Below are 11,141 nucleotides of genomic sequence, written 5' to 3' on the forward strand. Positions count from 1 at the left end.
TCGGCGGAGCCCCCTGGGTGTGTTCATGTGTCTGTTTGTTGGAGTTCGGAAAGCCAAGGCCAGTCTAACCTCAGGGGAAAAATTCATACAGATCCTCCGGGCGTCCCCACGTCTTGGACAGAGGTGACGGGGCGCTCTCTCTCGCATGTCTTTGTTTCAGGGCGATTAAAGACGCAGAGCAATGGCCCTGTGTGTGGACGGTGTTCGCCGCAGATCCAGGAACTTCCCAGCCTCCTGCGTCTGCGTCTGCGTCTGCCGCGCTGGCTAGCCTGGCTGTAAGAGTTTGGCTCGAACCTCCCACGTCTTCAAAAGTGTTTCTGTTCAGTCTCACCAACCCCACCTCCCCTTCCCTCCCTGTACCCGAAGAAAAGTCCTGGGACCGTGGAGAAGAATTCCGGGATATCTGGGGGGGAAGGAATGGGGCGGGAAAGCGAGGAGGAGGAGGATGGACGAGACGTGAAGAAGACTTCGGTTGTGTTGATGTGCCGATGGCCGCCGGGATTAAGCCGGGATTAATCCGGGACGGCAGGGGATAGTTTGAGGGAAAGGCCTGGCTCTCGGAGGGAGACGGGGAGGGAGGAGAGAGGGAGCTGTGCCAGGGCCGAGCGGGCAGGAAGAATGAGGCTCCCCCCCCCGGCGGAGCGTCACAAAGGCGGCCAGGGGACCCCGGTGCGACCGCAGGGCACGGAGGGCAAGGGCCGTGTCAGCGCCCCCCGCGGCCGGGGCTGGCAGAAATCTAGTCCCAGGCTGTGCTGGGGCCTGGGGGGTTTTTGTGCGTTGGGAGGGCGCTGCTGCCCTCTCTCGGCTGGGGGGGGTCCTGGGAGCGCGCGCCGGTCTCTCTCATCTCTCGAGCGCTGTCCTCTTCTGAAAGGCAGAGCGGCGCAGGTGTCCTTGCAGAGCGAGACGGCCTCTTTGTGCATGTGCCTTTCGGAAAGAATAACGGATTATTGTAAAAAAAAAAAAGAAAAAAAGAAATCAGTGGGCCGAACACACCATCAGTGTTGAGTAAAAAAAGACACCAGCTAGTGAAAGGAAGCTTAACTTTTTCATTGGAAGCATTCGTTTTTGTTGCATGTTTAATGGAGGCCTTTTTCCTGAGGTGTGTGAGTGTTTGGGCAAAAATTTTAATCCTGTGTGAGCAGACGTCCAGAAAAGAGAGAGGCTGCATCGCTCAGGCCCAGCGACAGGGTTTTCCAGCTTCGGTCCAGGGAACCTTCTGACTGCAAGAGTTAATCCAGGTACCTCCCAGTCTTTTATTCCATCCTCTTTGTGAAATTGTATTTTAAGCTTTCACAGCCGGACGTAGATTGCTTTGGATTTAAGCATCAGCTAATTAACCGTGTCCTGGGGTTGTCTGATTCCTTAAGGATTCTGGGAGAAGACAGGAGGGAAGGGGGGAAAGCTGGGCTTCCTGGGAGTCGTTCTGAACTGGGACAGCAGCGGCCCACACCGTCCTAACAAGCGGGGTGAACTCGGGCTTGATGAACCCCGACTTTGCCACAAGCTCAGGAGGAGGCACTGGGCTTCTAATTCTGTGTGTTGGGGGTGGCGAAGGGGTGTGACTGCGTCCGTTCCCCTAAAGCGCAGGCAAGGCAGCCCGTTTGCTTGAGCAAGCTTCTCTTTCGGGACCGCGTCAGCTTGTTTTGTGCGAGAGGAATATGGATTTCCTGTAACCGGCCCGGCAGAGAGCCGGCAGGTCCGTTATCTGCAGGGCCGCGCACAGGTCAGTAACGAGTGCCTGGGTTTCTACAGAGCGTGCACGCACTGTGGATTTCGCTGGTGCCCAAATCAGTGAAGCAGTGGAGAGGAAAGTGGAGGAAAGCCCGGGTCTGAATCGGATTTGGTGCAGAGGTGATCACCTCCCCCCCCCACCAGCAGAGAGAGGGTGCCCCCCGGGTCACCTTGTCTTTCACCCGGCAGTCTGCTCTCACTCCTCACAGGGGAGTCATGGAGGTGGACAGCAGGAAGCCCCATGAATGCAACACGCTCTGCACTGTGTTCAGTTCTGCTCTGCATCTTGCGCAAACACGGAGCTCAGTGCTGTGCCAAAACCAGTAGGAACGCAGGCGGCGAGGCTCCAGATAATGCGCCAGAGGACACCAAAACATCTGGGGATCTGGTAATGTTTTACAAAACAGTGGGAAATGCACACAGGACAGCAGGAGCGTCACACAAAGCACAGATGAGTACAAGCACAGTCTAGTCACACTCTGGTCACAGCGTGGGCACAGTCTAATCTCAATCTTGTCGCAATCTAGTTGCAGTCTGGTTGCAATCTAGTCGCAGTCTGGTCATAATTAAATCTCAATCTAGTCGTAATCTAGTCACAATCTAGCCTGCCTCCAACGGGACAGAGCAGCTGCCAGGTGGCTGAACTCAGAAGGACCCCAGCGTGAAGCACAGCTTGGGCGCCGGAGCTCGCCTGTCATTCCAGACTCCCCGGGATTGGGATAGTCCCGGTTTATGGACAAACCCCCCGTCACAGCACCAGCTCCACACAGGTTCCATGTGTGTGTCCGGGCTGTGTGGCTCAGGAATCCGGAGGCGAGCCCAAGTTAACCTGGAGCCCCTCCGCTGGCACGCCACTCCATCCAAACCGGCCCATTGATTATTTTTCCTGCACCTTATCTCTGGGAACCCGGAGTGTGTTTATTTGTTGCTGGGGGTCTCTGCGGGGTGTGGTGCGGCGTTGGCCTGTTCCACCTCCCGAGAGGTCTGTGCACAAGAGGGAGAGGTGAGACCTACCGCCTGGCTCTCCTGAACAGTTTTCTCTCTGTCTTTTCATAACCCTGCACGGGCCTGGGCTCGGGAGGCACGCAGATTAATAGAGGCCCTGTCGGGCCGCGGGGAGATTCATTGTGAGACACGGAGACACTGGTTATCTCCATTGATGGGGGCTGAATGGAGAGAGCTTTCTGAAGAGGCGCTGAAACAAAGGCCTTTTTTCATGGGCAGTGGGGCCGAGGGGGCGGGGCGCTGGGCTGACATTCCTCAGCGAGACTCCCGACAGGTTTATCTGGGGTCTGTTTGAGCTTCATCTCTGGGGGGCTGGGGAGGCAGATCAGACCGGAGGGGAGGATGCACATGACAGGCTCTTTTGCAACAACAGAGAAAGATGGAAAGTGAGATCTCGTGACGCCTGTGGGATGGTTGACAGCCCTCTTTTTTCCGTTGTGTTTTTTCTTGTGCAGCATGCACAGTTTGCACTGCTTTCCTGCTAAGGAGCGGATCGACGCACCCAGACCTTTTCTCGGAGTGCAGGGCGTGAGCCCTTTCTCCCGTCTGGTTCGGTTGGTAGTTAGTAGGTCACTGATCTCATCCAGCTGCGTCTTGAGAGAAACCAGCGTGTCGGCTTCAACAACAAGTGTAAGCAAGAGCCTCCTGTTCTCAGTTGGTAAACAACAGGTGATTTAAAATTTAACATGATTCCAGTTTATTTCCAGATCAGGAGTCTGCGGTACAGCCCTCTCTTGGTAAGCCTACAGTGACCTGACAGACAACTCTTTAAACCCAAATATCAAAACTCCAGTCCTGGGTGTCCAGCAGGGATTGTGTGTCTCCTTAAGTCACGAAAAAGCTCAGAATGTGTTAATGAGTCCCAGCTGGAGATATAGTTGGCCCAGTTTATCCTGCACATTTAAAGGGATGCAGAAGACCCTCTGGATTCGGGATCCCAAGCTCCCTGATCCCTGAGGAAGTCCCTGAACTGTCCCATTCCTGCAGGTGCAGAGCTCACTGCTCTGTCTCATCGCTTGCTGCCAGTACTTCTAAGCTAAACGTGTGCTGTCCTGCTGTGGACATTCCCTCCTTGCCCCTTCTGACAGGAGCGCCTGAAACCCCTTCAGTTTGTGTTTGGAGAGGAATCAGACTGTGAGTCCACAAGGAGCTATAAAAAAGCACCTCCAGCTCTTTTTTTTATGCTGGTATTGATTCTCATTGCTTTCATGAGAGAAACGGTGCCCCTAGGACTTCAGACCATCTTTCCAAGCGAGTGGTTGGGATACCCCGGTGGTTACCTTCTCTAATAAAGCCGACGGGGTAGGGCTAGGGCGCAACGTCACTGCCGTCTCGTTTGAAAAGAAAAATCCGCTCGTCAAGCTACAGTAGCTCGGGACGTCGCAGGCGAGCTCCCCAGTCGCTCCCTGGAGCCAGGGAGAGGCGTGGGCTGCGAGGCCGGGCTGGCGCGGGGCAGGAGACAGGGCCGTGCCTGTCGGGACGTTAGCGGGGCGGCGTGCCTTTCATGATCGCTTCAGGGGGCAGAGGTCATCCCCTGATTTCCAGAGCGCGATCACTTTTGCAGATGCTGCAGGGAGGGCCGCTGCTCCCTACCTGTCATGTGTAATTACCGGCGCGCTCTCCCCGGGCTCTGTGCGCGGATCCTGTTTCACTCCGCAACGCTGATGCTTTTCCAATACGCAGTTTTTCCCAATATGGTGGAGCAGCCGTACAGAACCCTGGACTCCTCCCAGTGGCCCTGGCAGCGGTGAGGGCCTGAACCGCCTGGCTTTGATTTCGGAGAGGCCGGTTGCTTTCAAGGGCAAGGGGTCCAGGAAGGTGCTGTTTTAGGCGAGCCGCGGTTTTTTTGGTGAGGCGATCTATGCGCCGGTCCATGTTCAGCACAGAGTCTCCCACGCGCTCATGGAGGAAACCCTTGTGTAGGGTCTGGGACAGCTGCTCTCCCCTGGCTGTCTTCAGTGGGTCCAGGTGGTTAGATGTCGGACTGTCCAGGTTTGCAAGCAAGCGTCAGGCGATCCTCCACACCCCTTGTCCAATTCCGCCCATCAGGACGCAGACAAAGGCTCCCCAACTCTCAAACCAGTAGATCTAAGTTCTCATTCGTACCTGTAGCCACATCCTTACTTAACACTTGATGTTCTTTGCAAGTGCGCATGCGTGTTCTTGTTCTTGCTGTGCCTTTTCTTCTTCGTCGTCTGGACGTCAACTGCTGCGGGCTGCTTTACAAACACGTCGTCCCCCCTCGGGGATAATGAAGTCTCTCTCTCTCAGTTCAAGAGCAAAGCTGATATGATTGCAGATCCCTCTGTCACAACTGGCCGCGTCAGCGTGCTGTCGCACGTACCTGCTGCTCTGCTCTGAAGCCCCGATCCTCCGCTGCACCAGTGTGCCTCTCCCGCCCTTCAGAGCTGCCTGATGTCCGCTCTTCACATTGACAGTGTCTCTCAGTGCGCTTTATAGAGCCGCGCGAATGGGACAGAGCAAGCACAGGGGTCATGCATTAGTAAAACTACAAGAAGCGGCCGCGATTCAAGTGAAGGAAATCGGAGTATCAGAAAACAAAAGCTGCCTTATAGCTAGCCGTCATAAATAAGGGGTAAAATTCGGGGCGCCGTGTCAGGTTTCTGGAAGATGTAGGGGAAATTTCCAATTTAAGTGTGAACATTGACCACAGGCCTGGAGGGGGATTTGGGTGAGAAGCTGACCTTAGCCTTCATGCTCAGACAGAAGGCAGAAGGCACGGGAGGCAGGTCAGGGTTTATGAGCCTCAGATGGGTTCGCACGGGACACCGGGGGGGTGAGCAGGGTTTTGAAGGAGAGGCCAGAGCTTTGATGTCCCCTTTCCGCCGCGGAGATATACTGACAGACAGGGCCTGGGTTAGGCCAGTGCTGCCTGCCCTGTGGCAAATCAGAGGGAACACCCTCACTTCTGTCAGGCACCATTCGCCAGCATCTGGGCGAGAGGAGACACAGGGACGGTAGCAGCAAGATCACAGAGCTGGCCATTCGTGAAACAGCGGCTTTGAAACTCTGATATACATGGTGGTGTGCTTACAGTTATGCTCAGTTTTTTGTCTTTTCCAGCGTGCAGCGTGTTTACGATTTACCCCCTGCTCATAATTGGCAACCCAATCAATAAGGAAGATAATAGCAAACTGCACCCTGTCCCGGGACAGGACCCCAGTCAGTCGTGGTTCAGGGCAAACACACACACACACACACACACACACACACAAAAGGATGATTTAAAGTCACCGATTAGCCACGTTAGCACATCTCTGGGGGGTGGGAGGAGCACAAAGCACCTGGTGGGAACGTGATGTGAACACGCAGACTCCCCACAGAAGGATCACCACAGAATCCTGCCTAAGAGTGGCGGGGGAGGTGTGCTAATTGCCACACCACCGTGCTGAAAACCACTTTAGCAATGGACAGCACAAAGTTGATTGACACTTAAATGAGGCTTAAAATGTCACAACTGAGCAGAAGATGACGCGTAAAAGAGCCAAATAGAACTCAGAAATGGTGGAGGTGCTCAGCTGTACTAACAGGTGTTACAAAAGCTTTAATCTTTCCCCTGGAAGTGTTTTCCTAGGGCACAAGACAGGATAGTCCTTGGACAGGACTCCAGTCCATCACAGGACAGACACACAGATACTTGCGCCGGGGCCAATTTTCCCCAGAAGCCCATCGACCTGCCAGTAAGTTTCTCGACGGCGGGAGGAGACCCGCACCAACACGAAGAGAACATACAAACCCCACGCAGACAGCAGCCCAGCTCCGGCATTGAACTCGGGACCCCAGCGCTGCCAGGCGGGAGTCATAACCATCACAGTGTGTCCCGAAAGGGAATTCAAAGTATTGTTAACAACTCTCTTCGTCATCAGCGTTAATTTTTCAAAGGTTAGGCTTTTAAAAGCTTCTCTTAAGGCTCCTGAATCCCTGGTCTGTGTCCTTGCCTGTCCTCTCCGCAGAGAGCTGGGAGAGATCTGTCGGTGGGATCTGGACCGGACGGCGCAGGAAGAAGCCGAGGGCCACAGGCCTGTGCTCTCCCATCACTCCTGCGCTCCCCCCCCCGGGCCAGTGAGCGAGACAGGACGCCCCCCTCTGACCCCACCGTGGGGAGCGTGGCGTCACAGAGCCGCAGCTCGGAGCGGGACAATGGCAGGAAGCTTGTAGGAGACAATACAGCGCGACCTTCGACCCCAGGAGCCAACACGTCAAGTGAGCCCTGCATTTGCGTTCGCAACGATTAATGGCGTGACGCAGCGTGTAAGACATCAGACACGGCTTGTAAGACAAAACCTGACGGGTGGAGGCCGGCATATTTTAATAATGGCTCTGCGTTTCTTAACACGGCTCCCCGCTGTCTCCTTGCAGGAGAAGAAAGCACAGGGGCACACAACGCCGCGCCCGAAGACTTCATGAAGACGAATCGCGAAGGGAGGGGAGAGGAGGGCCGGGATTAAGTCAAAGTGTCGACGAGCCCCCCCGGCCACGTCCCAGCGTCTCTCTCCTGCCCCCCTGAAAAGCTCCAGGCTTTGGCTGTGGAATTTCCAATGGGAAGGTGGGACGAAGCTTCTATTTCAGCTGGAACCCAGAGCCTTTCCATCTGATGCAGTTATGAAAAAACTGCCTTTTTTTCCCTTAATTCTCTGGGTGACATTTGATTTAGCGGTCAGAATTCAATGCATGTGAAAAATGCATTCCATAACCAGCTATGCCTGGGCTCGGAGTCGGATTGCAAGGGGATGGTGCAGTTAAGCCTGTCATTACTGCTCAGTGCGTCCCAGGCTGCGATTTCAGAACAAACAGACATGGCGAGATGCTATTTTTTAGTAATTAAAATACAGGATTTGGCGAGAAAACAATGGAGCGCTGTAATAATTTGGAAGCACATTAATTTGACGAAATTGCATGGTTTTGTAACTGTAACTACTGTGTAGAGTTTATTACTAAATAGTAACATTCCCTATTCATACACAGCCACAATTAAGGAATTAGCTCATTTTAGCTTCATAATAGTATGTATTCTATATGGACAATATTTATTTCTGTATTTACATATTCCCAGTCATCCTTAATGTGTGTGGTGAAATGTGTATATTACGTTACATGCAAACTATCCTGGAGATGTCTTGAAAAAGCTGGCGTATTTCACTTTAACGCAGATCTGGTAATAATTTTGAAAAATGCGTGTATAATGTTCCTGCAACTAGACTCTTCCATCTTCCAACTGGTGATTCCCACGGTGAGACCGGAGAGGTTCTGTGTCCGTCTCGGAGAGTGGGAACCCGGGCAGGCTGCGATGGCAGCCCCCTGATTGCTCCTGCGGTAGGCGAGACGTTGGGGGTGTTTCGTTTTTCACTTCAGAGCTTGACGGGATTCCAGGCTGCCTCTGGAAGTCAGCCCTGTAATCAGCCCTCGGGCCCTGCAGGATTTAATATTAACCAGGTTCAGGTGTCCCAAAGCTCCTGCACTGATCCTCCTCTCAGTCGGCTGCTTCATTAGGGGGTCACTGCTCGCTGCTCCCCTCTTGCTGCCCGCGCGCTCGAGCCCGGCCTGATGGGACTTCTCTCTGCGAGCCGGAGTGACTGATTAGCCCTGTCTAAACACGCCACGCATGCTCAGGGCTCAATTGGGCCCGCAGCTTCAGCGGAAAAAATTGCTTCCAGATCGCCGTAATCTTCTGGGAAAAGTTTCCAATGGATGAGTGCCTCTGTGTGTGTGTTTGTGTTGTTGTGTGTGTGTGTGTATTTGGTGTGACAACACGCTGCTTGGGAGCACAGCCGTGTTTCAGGAGAGTGGCAAGAGTCTCTCGATGAGCGGTTTATTTTGGAGGTTCCCCTTCAAAGCGGGGAGGCTGTTAGTCAGTGGGGCGGGCTGCAAGCTCACTACGGGTGGGGGGGGCGAGACTGGCGAGACCGGCTCTGCAGTGAAAGAGCGTGGGGGGGACTGAGCGTGCCGCGGGGCCATGGACTCGGCCACGGGGCTCCGTGGTTCACCTCACACCGGCACGATCCGGATGGCACCGAGCTGCGCACTGGGCCGGTATGCCCTCCTCGTTTCGGAGTAAGGGGGCACTGGGGAGCTCTGTCCATCTGAGTCCGGCTGGGAAATCTGGAAACCACAACCGGGCACAACCGGGAGACGAGGAGAAATCTGCCTGAGCTCTCTTGTCCTTTCCACTAGCCCGTTCCACCCTCCCCCCCCTCCGGTGTGATCTCTCCACCTGTCCTGTCCTGAAACTGGACAGGCGCACCAGATCCGCAGTGAGGTCCATCTCTCGGCACCCCTGACACCAGCCTGAGGTCTCTCCACGGGGCCTCAGAGGCTGATTGCCGCTGTTTCCTGCTTTCGGCTAGGCTGTGCTGGGGAAGAGAAGGCAGTGAGGGGAGAGAGAAAGACCCGGGCTGGGATCCCGCGCAGTCGAACGACTTGACAAAATCAAAATTAGCAGCGTGTGGCCCTCCTTTCAGGTGACCAAGCCTTCCATTTCTTTGCATTAAGGCATCAGCCCCCTTGGAGAGCCTGTTGAACAGGGCGACAGACACACTACCTCCTTCCTAAATCCAGGTAATCCAATATTGCAACAGGAGGCCATGCTGATCCGACCTCTGACCCCTGACCTCCCCCTCTCGGACAAAGGAGCACATGATCCCCATACCTGCCTTCCACCTCAAGCCCTGGAATTCTCTGTGCAGCTGGGCTTCTTAACACAATTAAAGTCTTTCAGTAGGACCCCAAATCTCAAAGGAGCGTTTCTCACCAGAATCACAAAAAGTCACGGGGGATTTCAAGCAATGGGATACCAAAAAAAGTTTGTTTGTTTTTTTTTGTGTGCAAGTTAAGCTGGCTTAATCAGTGTCGGAAAGTGAGCCTCCTTCCCAGCTCCTGAGCACACAGAGGGCTGTCGGTCAATGGGATTTTTACTGTGAAGAACGTGGCGGCTGAGAACCGAAATATTAATCCCAACACTTCTCCAGCTACTGCCAATAATATTGATCAGAATGAAGATAACCCCTAAGCGATCGGATGCAGCTTATTCGACAGGCTCATCGGTTTTGTCTGTTCAGCGTGGGGGCCTTGTGTGGGGAGAGTTGCCGGGTTTTTACAGACAGTGGGGGATCCTGCACCCTGAGCCTGCAGGCAGCTCTGGTCTGCTCTGCACTGTGCCGCGCTGCAGTGTATCGAGCAGCCTCTGGGAAACTACTTAGTGGCATTTTGCAAGGGGATTAGGAGCGGGGAACAGGGAAATGGGAAGCTAGCCAACGGCAGCGAGGGATGAAAAGACGGGTGGTGGCTTTCCTGGTGTCCTTGAGGAGGTGTGTGTGCAAGGAGCAGGCTGGTGATGTGAAACAGGTGCTGCTGGTGTTGCCTGTTCTCTGCTTTGCAGCTTTTGGGTGGGGGGCGGGGCTTGGCTGAGGAGGGGTGTGGCATGATTGGGTTGGGGGCGGGGACTATGAATGAGTGGGGTATGGTGGGAGGGGCTTACAGGTTGCCTGAGCCACGTGGCTTCTGGACCCACACGAGCCCGTCAGTGCCCTGCCCGGCACAGCCCACCAGGGTCCAATTGTCACACTCTGCCAGGTGGGCACCCCCCACATCTCTCCCACCCCTTGGCCCCTCCCAGAAAAAAAAATGTAAAAGATTAAAAAATCAGGTTGTCAAGTGTGTGGAGCATTTGCAGGATGCTCGATTATATACAAACACTGGCATCCGTGTTTCAGGAATAACATGAAAAGACGGAAATGGGAACTACGCAGAAGCGGCAGTCGGAAGCGCTTCTGTGAGATCGTAACAGAGTGCTGGAGTAGGAGAACAAGCCTGCTTTGCTTCGGCCTGATGTTCATCTCTCCACACCGTAGAAACACCAGACCTCTCCGATCCTTCTCATTCCCAGATATTTCCAATTAAACGTGTCTGGAATTGACTCTGGTCTCCTGTGGCACTGGGACAGCTTTAATATGTAGTGGAGCAAGAGAGGAAAGCTGACACTGCTGCCTGCTTTTCAAACTTTACAGAGTAAAACTCCAGTCTTGTCGGTCTTTTCAATGGGACTTTTACAGCGTTTTCTCCAGGTGTAGTTTTATAGGGGGGAAGACCAGAAATCCTTATTTTCAACGGCCGTCGTAACCTGGCCCCGTGGCTCTCGTGGTGGAAATGTAATAGAACGTGTTGCACGTAGTAAACCCTTCAGATTTGTTTGAGGTTGGGAGAAAAAAAAACGGAAAGTTGTATCTGTACAGGGAGGAATTGTTAACACATGGTCCTGACCGCCTTGCGAGCTAGCAGGCCTGTCCTCAGAGTGGTCACAGCCTGGCGCTGCCTCGCTTGGCACTCACAGAGAGGATTGTGTTGCCTCATTTTTTTATTAAAAAAATACATGTTGCATTTTTGTTCAA

The 11,141-nt window shown here is 53.9% G+C and overlaps 1 long non-coding RNA gene across 2 annotated transcripts; it reads left to right on the forward strand.

The window, feature by feature from the left end:
- Nucleotides 1–566: 566 nt before the first annotated feature.
- Nucleotides 567–11,141, forward strand: LOC138238452 (uncharacterized). 2 transcript variants are annotated; one of them, XR_011189495.1, is made up of 4 exons: nt 567–6,960; nt 7,117–7,303; nt 9,102–9,215; nt 10,467–11,141. It is a non-coding gene; the product is annotated as an uncharacterized lncRNA (long non-coding RNA). The 2 variants fall into 2 exon arrangements; XR_011189496.1 differs by lacking the exon at nt 9,102–9,215 and having other exon boundaries at nt 7,117–8,070.

Source organism: Lepisosteus oculatus, chromosome 4 (assembly GCF_040954835.1).
Source record: "Lepisosteus oculatus isolate fLepOcu1 chromosome 4, fLepOcu1.hap2, whole genome shotgun sequence".
Classification (NCBI taxonomy): Eukaryota; Metazoa; Chordata; class Actinopteri; order Semionotiformes; family Lepisosteidae; genus Lepisosteus; species Lepisosteus oculatus.